This window comes from Mus caroli, chromosome 2, assembly GCF_900094665.2.
Source record: "Mus caroli chromosome 2, CAROLI_EIJ_v1.1, whole genome shotgun sequence".
Lineage (NCBI taxonomy): Eukaryota > Metazoa > Chordata > Mammalia > Rodentia > Muridae > Mus > Mus caroli.
Genome location: NC_034571.1, coordinates 146,169,419 through 146,177,419, shown reverse-complemented (window position 1 = coordinate 146,177,419; position 8,001 = coordinate 146,169,419).

The window sequence follows — 8,001 nt, the reverse complement described above, 5'->3', positions numbered from 1 at the left end:
ATTCCCTTTAGTATTGGGCCTGTGTGGTGAAGTGTGTACTTGGGCCCATGCTTATTTGTGTGTATTTGCCTCCTTGGACCTGGGTTTGCCCTTTAGTCAGTGTGAGGGCAACTCTTGGATATTGGGCCCACACTTTGAAAAGCATGGACTTAGATTTCTGTGTATCAGCTTGCCCTAAAGTCAGCATATGGGTTGCTTCTTGCGTGCCATGTCTTGTTGAGTAACAATGTGTTGCTGACCCCTGATTGCATAGACGGGGCAACCTGTGCTGGGAAGGGCAGTGTGCTTTCAGGCTCTGGGTACTGATACTGCCATGGTGGTCACATTCATGTGGGTTTCTAGGTCCTGGATTTGTCTTTTGGTCAACATACAGCCAGCTTTCTGGATTCTGAACCTGCTTATAGGTAGCAGTCACCCCCGGGTTAATGGGCCTCTTCCTGAATAGGTTCAAGGTGGTCCCCTGAATCCTTTCTGTAGACTTAACATGTGAGCAGGTTCCTGGGTAATGTTGATTTTAGAGCACAAACATTTTTACTTTCCATCCTCAGTCTCTTCTTGAGCTCCAGTGCATCCATCACAGGCGCACCTTCTGGAATTGTAGCAACATAGACATAGCTTTTCATGGTACCTTTTATAGTTTCTTATTAGCCAGGCGTGAGGCAGACGAGAGGATGGAGGAGACAGGGGAAGTCAGAGAAAGAGGAGGTGGAAAAAAGATGAAGCAGAACTACGTGGCCCGGAGAAGCAGCAAGTAGCCAGGGATCCCATACTGGGGAATAGAGTAGTGTACTGGTATAACTGCTCAGTCTAAGCATGCAGCTTATAAATATTGTAACTGAGTTGTGTATTCTTTGCATGGGCTTATTGAGATTGGAGATTTACTGCAACAAATTCATGTTCCACATGACTAGGACTTCATCTTAGGACTTGATAAAGATGAGGCTGATTAAGCAGGAAGTCAGAGCTTCAGGAGAAAGAAGTGGTTACAAGGAAGCATATTAATGTGTTCTCCATCATGATCTGGTCTGTCCTCTGTATCTGATTACACTGATGTAACAGAAATATCATAGTAAAATTTCAAGGAACTATAGGCAGCAGAGGAAGGAGACAGGCACTCTGATTTAGACTACTGGAGTTAATTTAAAGGTGTCTAGAACTGGTAGGTGGGATTAAAGTTAGAGAGGTAGTAATCTATTGGTTGCTCCCGGTCAATTAAAAAAGATTTATTATTATTAATAATTAAACATTTTTAGGTTTATTTATTTTATGGATATGAGTGTTTTGTCTGATGTATATATGTATACCATATGTATATCTATGGATGGTTGTGAGCTACCATATGGGTGCTGGGAACCAAACCCAGATCCTCTGCAAGAGCAAGTGCTCTTAATGGCTGAGCCATCTCTCCAGCCCCTTTATTCTCCCTTCCTCCCTCCCTCCCTCCTCCCTCCCTCCCTCCGTTCCTTCTTCCCTCCCTTCCTCCCTTCCTCTCCAGGTGTGTGTGTGTGTGTGTGTGTGTGTGTGTGTCTGTGCACAAGAATTCAGGTACCCCCAGAGGCCAGAGGCATTGAATCTCCTAAAGCTGGAGTTCCGTGTGATAATGAACCACCTGATGTGAATACTTAGAACTAAACTCGGGCCTTATGCAAGAGCAATAAGCACTGTTAACTGCTGAGCCATCTTTCTATCCCCCAATATTATACTAGTAGGAAAAAGTTTGTTTTTACCTAATGTATTTGAATTCAAACTGTAGTAATCATGAGTATCACGGCCACACCTTCTGGTCCCAAATAAAATATAAATGTTGTACGAATGGAATTTCTTTTGGAAGATTTAAAGAAGATTTATCAACATAATAACTAGATTTTTTTTTCATCAAACTTCTGGCTGCCTTGGCATGGAGACATTTGTTCTCTTCTGGAGCGGTGCATGCCCTTCAGGTGCTCTACTCTGCAGCCCTCTGGGTTCAGAGGAAGGCTTTTTCCTCATGGTTTGGACATGGAATGCTTTCCCGTCTGCCTCCATCACCATCTCCCCCTTTAACAGAGTCAGCCCTTCAGTTAGGCCCTTATCTCCTCTTTATTATCCACTGTCCAAAGAGGAAAGGTGAAGTCCTTTGAAATCTGTCTGGAAGTGTTTGGGTTTTGGGTTTCTTTCCCCAAGCACTGAGGCTCTTCATTTCCAGCCAACTGTGGTTTGTCCTGATGCTCTAGACCTGGGTGGAGCTTTAGCCCCACCACTTTTGGATTTTTTTCTCCCTTTCATGTGGAGCTGTGGTTTGTTTTCTGTGTTGTCGCTTGTTCAGTGTAGTCAGGGTTGAGCTTCTGTTCTTACTACTGTTGAACAGAGCAAATATTCTGATTGCTTTCCCTACAGATCTTAGGAGTCAAGTGCATAGATGGGCCAAAAGTTTACACAGTATAAGCAATAGATACCAGAAACCCTTACTTCTGTGTTCTCTCCATTTGGGTAGTTTATAATTTTTTTAAAAGAATATTTATGGGTATAAATAAAACCAAGCCACATTACAAAATAACAACCAAACCAAAAATCTCAAACATGTAGATTTATTTTATCCAACTTGTTTTAAATAATGAAAAAGTGAACACTTGAATTATTTTAAACATGAAAACTGGATTTTGATAAGACAGGAACTCTGGGTAATCAAAGCAGTTATAACAAAGATGAAAGGACATAATATTCTCTCTGTTGGTCAGAGACAGGGTCCCTCTTTGTAGCATGCACCACTATGCCTGCCCATAATGTTCTTCTTTTAAAATTAAGGTTGGCTGGTGGACACCTTTAATTCCAGCACTTGAGAGACAGAGGTAGGTGGATCTCACTGAGTTATAGGATAACGTGGCCTACAGAGGAAGTTCCAGGACAGCCAGGGCTACACAGAGAAACCCTGTCTTGAAAAACAAACAACCACCACTACCACCACCACAACAACAACAACAAACTAAGGCTGGAACATTATTTTATCACATAGGAACATATCAAGTAAAAATACTTACTATCTTAAGCAATTTAAAAAGACTTTTTATACAACTATTGAAGCACCAAAAATGAGAGAAATACTCAGTTACTTGTTAAGGAAGGGGCTGTATAGCAAGTGAAAACATCAAAAACAAAAACAAAAAAAACCAAATAGAATCTAATCATGGGTTTAAAATGTTTCTTTTAGTTAAATAATAAAACAAAGCCCTTCTTTCTGAGCAAGTTTGTAAATTATTAAGAGAAGATCAGTACTTAAGAATGCCTTATTGCTGTAAACAGAATGAGGTATCAGTATTATCTCAAAATATTGAATCCTGACATTAAAAATTCAATAACTTGTAACTATAATTGACTTTGTTATTAAAGGAAGGTTTACTGCCAGGCTGTCTCTTGGGAGGCAGAGAGAACAGCGTGGTGGAAAGAGCCTTGCCAGTCTCATGGGATGCAGGTGGTGGTGGGAGTGAGCCTGGTCGGTAGAGTATCAGGAGGCGGGGTTCGTTGGAGCAGTTTGTGTGTGTCAGAACAGCCTGGGACATTTCATCTGCTGTGAGCTTGCTTGCATTATAGGGAATTAGAGGCCCTGTTGCTGGAGGTTGATAAGCGAAGAATTGGTTTTTCCTGACAGTCAGGAACATGCTTCACCAGGTTTTTGAGGAATGGTGAGTTTAGATTCTGTTTATCTGCTAGCACTCCCTCAGTTTACCTATCAGAGTCCAGCTCAAGCTGGACGCGGTCAGCAGCACTGCCTTTTCTGGGGCCCATTTTGGACCTGTTCTTACCATGCCCATGTTCTTAGGTCTTATTCTCACCATCCTCCCATAACACTTTACTCCTCTAACTTTGTCCTCACCGGTTTCCATTGAGGAACGATCTTTACCACATGAAATCTTTCTCAATCAAAAGCATTTCTCTTCTCCTTAACCTTCTTTACTAAAAACACACTTGAAATATACTTTATACCTATAACTCCTTTGTATCTTTTTAAATTGAATGTCTTTCACATCAAACATTATTAATAATAGAAGTACAAGAATTATATGGTAGTCATTTAAATACACTGTAAAAGAGGAGTTATTTATTTATTTATTTATTTTAAAGATTTATTTATTTATTATATGTAAGTACACTGTAGCTGTCTTCAGACACTCCAGAAGAGGGCGCCAGATCTCGTTACAGATGGTTGTGAGCCACCATGTGGTTGCTGGGATTTGAACTCTGGACCTTTGGAAGAGCAGTCGGGTGCTCTTACCCACTGAGCCATCTCACCAGCCCGAGGAGTTATTTTTATGACATAATCAAACACATGGGGTTGTTTGAAAATTTTAAGATGTCTTGGTATATCTTTGAGCAGGTTGTGTAGTTTTTATTTTTAAATGTATTTATTTATTTGTTGTTGTTTTGGTTGAGACAGACTCTCACTATGTAGCACTGGCTGTCCTGGAACTTACTAATGTAGACCAGGCTGGCCTTGAACTCACTGAGATCCCACTAGTGCTGGGATTAAAGGCATATGCCACCACATCTGGAATTTTCATAGTGTTAAAAATGAAATTACCTTAAAGTGTTTGTATATATAGACATACCAATGGTTATACATGTATACTATATATACACATCTTAAAAATAATATGAATAGTAATAGCATAAATCAATTATGCAGTGACTCAATCTTATTTAGCTTTTTGAACATAAAATGACAAACAGTTTACATAGACAGATGTATAAAGCCCTTAGTGATGTGCTTTTTATAAAATCAATGATATGTTTTATAGAGCATGGTATGGAGTGGTGGGGTGGTGGGAGGGTGTACCCCAGTGGGCCCATGCTGAGGCATCCCTTCTTCCTGTGTAGTAGACTTTATTTGGGGGCATGGGAAGGGGAGTTGAGAGGGGAGTAGAGGCAGAGAAAGAGAGGGGACAGAGAAGGTGGAGAGAGAGAGAGAGGAGAAGAGAGAGAAGAGGAAGGCCTATCAGGAACATGTGGAGAGAGAGAGGGGGTGGGGGAAGGGGGAAATAAGGAGGAAGGGGTCAGGGAGAGTTAAGGGGGTCTGAGAGTCAGTGAGGCCAAACAGTCCATTTTATAGCAAGCCAGGCCTACCTGGCTGTTGCTAGGTAACTGTTAGGTGGAGTGTAGAAGGAATGCCAATACTTAGTAGCACATTTGATAGCTGGCAGCACATGACAACATATTAAAATAGCATGTAGTATGGTTACACTGACCATTGAGAGGGCTAATAGATAGAGCAAAGGCTTCTGGGTCTATTATGTATAGTTTAAGTTTTTAAGGGAGCTTATTTGTGCAAGGCAGAGGACTTCTGCCACCTGAGTGTTTTTATTGTCCCCATCAATTTTCATTCAAAACATTTTTTTTTTTGTGGCGTTGCTAAGAACTATGCTTCAGGTGGATAGGAAAAATGAGGGTGATATAGGCTTATATGTTTTAAAACCTACTTTGATAAGTGTACTTAAATACTTTAACCTCCCTTCTAGCCCACCACCCACCAGAAGTAGTGGAAAGAAAAGGTTAATAGGGCAAAGGAGGACGTGGACCTGCTTAGAAATAGTTCTTTGGGGGTAAATCCAATCTGTGCTGTCAGGATCTCAGCAGTTCAGTTCACATGAATCAGCAATGGTAGCTCTATCCACTCACAGACACCATCAAGAATCATCAGTGGCAGGTCGATGCAGAAGAAACCATGAGGCTCTGCCAATGGGCTGAGTCCACGAGAAGCTGCTGGAACACCATCCTTGGGTCTTTGGTGAATTTCTCTCTGAGAAGTCATGACAAACGATAATCAGCAGAGTGGCAAGGTGAACCAATGCCACACAGCGTCACCCAGTATCTGTTGAGTTGTATTTATACCATTTCCAAACATCAAGTGTTCTCGCAAGCAAAACAGTACATGCTCTTTTTCCAGGAAACTTCCAGAAAAACACCACGTGTCTGTTCTCAGCAAAACATCCTCCCACATGTCTGCTTCAGCAAAAACATCCTCTCATAGACAGTATGGCACAACTGAGTCTCCAAAGAAACCAGAAATTTCCACTTCAAGGTGGATCAGAGCTTTATGTCTTAGGTGTGTGGCTTCCTAGAGGTGTAAGGGGACAAGAAAGAGTTGCAGGCTAAAGAACAAGGCTCTACTTTGAGGATTTTATTTGGGCTTGGTTTGAAAGTCAGTTTTACTTTGGCCACTTGTCAGCAGTGAAGAAGGGGTGGGATAGAGGGGCCAGCAGGCTGTAGCCAGAAGCGTCATGACTTCTCACTGTGAGGAGCAGTCCTGCAGGCAGGTGTGCACAGGGCGCCCATGTGGAGGGTAATGGGCCAGAACCCAATGGTGGTACTGGGTGGGGGAAAGAAGTGGGAACAGAGAGAAAGGGAAGAATCGACCAGGAAGCTCTCAGAGAGAAGGAAAATCAGCCCGAGAAGGAAACCATTTTCTGTCTCATGCCACCTTCACAGTGCGCAGTGCCAAAGGCACCGATGTGTTTACCTTGACAAATCCAAGGGGTGATGAGGTCTGACTGAGAACTTGCAACAGTTATAGTTTAACAATATATAGACAGGTAACCTTAATTTGTCATATTACATTATGTATATAGTTTGGATTCAAATCTTATCAGGAAGCCTCTTGGTAGATAGTAACCTTATGAACTTTCTGGCAGCCAGATAGTCTTGTCCTGATGCAGGAACAAATACGCAACTCAAATTCCATACCCCTTATAAAGAAGTCATATACCACAACAGATGGAAAGAATTAAAGGGAAAAAAAATCTATTTTAAAGATGGCTATTGCCATCTTTACCTGGAGGACATAGCCTTTACATACTGGGACTGGAGATGTAGCTCAGTGACTGAGGGCACTTGATGCTTCACCACAAGGATTGGATTCCAGCACTCACACTGGTTGGTTCACAAACATTTGTAACTTCAGCTCCAAGGGACCAAAGAGTCCTGCTGCCTCCATCTTCTTCCCCTTTGTCTACTCTGGAGCCATCTTTCTGTGTGGTGTTTTAACTCTTAGGAGGGTTAAACTCTTAAGGATGGCTGTTCCCTCCTTTTACATGGAATTCCAAATTTCAAGGAGGAGAAGCTGTGGTTCGTTCCACTTCTTAAATTAATATCAGCAGAGCAGATAACTTATCAGGGAAGAATGGCAAAGGCCAGGCCCAGGGGCCAGACTACCAAGTGCTTGAGTATCTTACCCACCAACTCATAAAACTGCAGGGTGATTTCTCTTTAGGAACCTGAGAATGCTTTGTTGTTGTTGTTTTGTTTTATTTTGTTTTTGAGCATGGTTTTTACCCCATTTCCTCAAGTATGACCTTGAATACCTCTGTCCCTGTTTCAGATCTCTATTTTGCCTTTGGCTAGGAACACACACACACACACACACACACACACACACACACACACACACACGTAGGTGAAGGTGTTATTTCCCTAATTGGTTCTTGATTGTGTCAATAAAGAAGCTAATCATTGGGCAAACAGAAAAAGGTGGGATTTCTGGTCCCAGGAGGAAGAGGAGGGGATGAGAGGGGAGGTGCTTTTTGGCCAGGCTTTGGGGAGAGGAACATAAATGATGTAAGGCCTGGGAGCAACTAGAATCGTTGGCAGCCTCTGCCACTGGTGGAATTCTGATATAGGATAGCTGATGACTTTAGAGCAATAGATTCTTCGCCCAGCCATTGAGTTGTCTGGCTGGTTTTAAAGTATTAAGACTGGTGTTTTCCTTCCATGGCTAATGTGGGCAGGAGGAGAAAGGGGGCAGCTGAAGCGATGTTCTCAGGAAAAACACAAGCTGGCAGTTTGGCAGAGCTGAGTGAGATGGGAGCAGCGAGGTAAAGCTAGCTGTGGGGGCTGAGTGAAACAGCTATTGGTGGCAGCTGATCTCGAAACATAGTACTGACCACAGCACTGGACAAGGAGCAAGCATGGTTTTATAAAATTAAACGCAACACACACACACACACACACACACACACACACACACACACACAC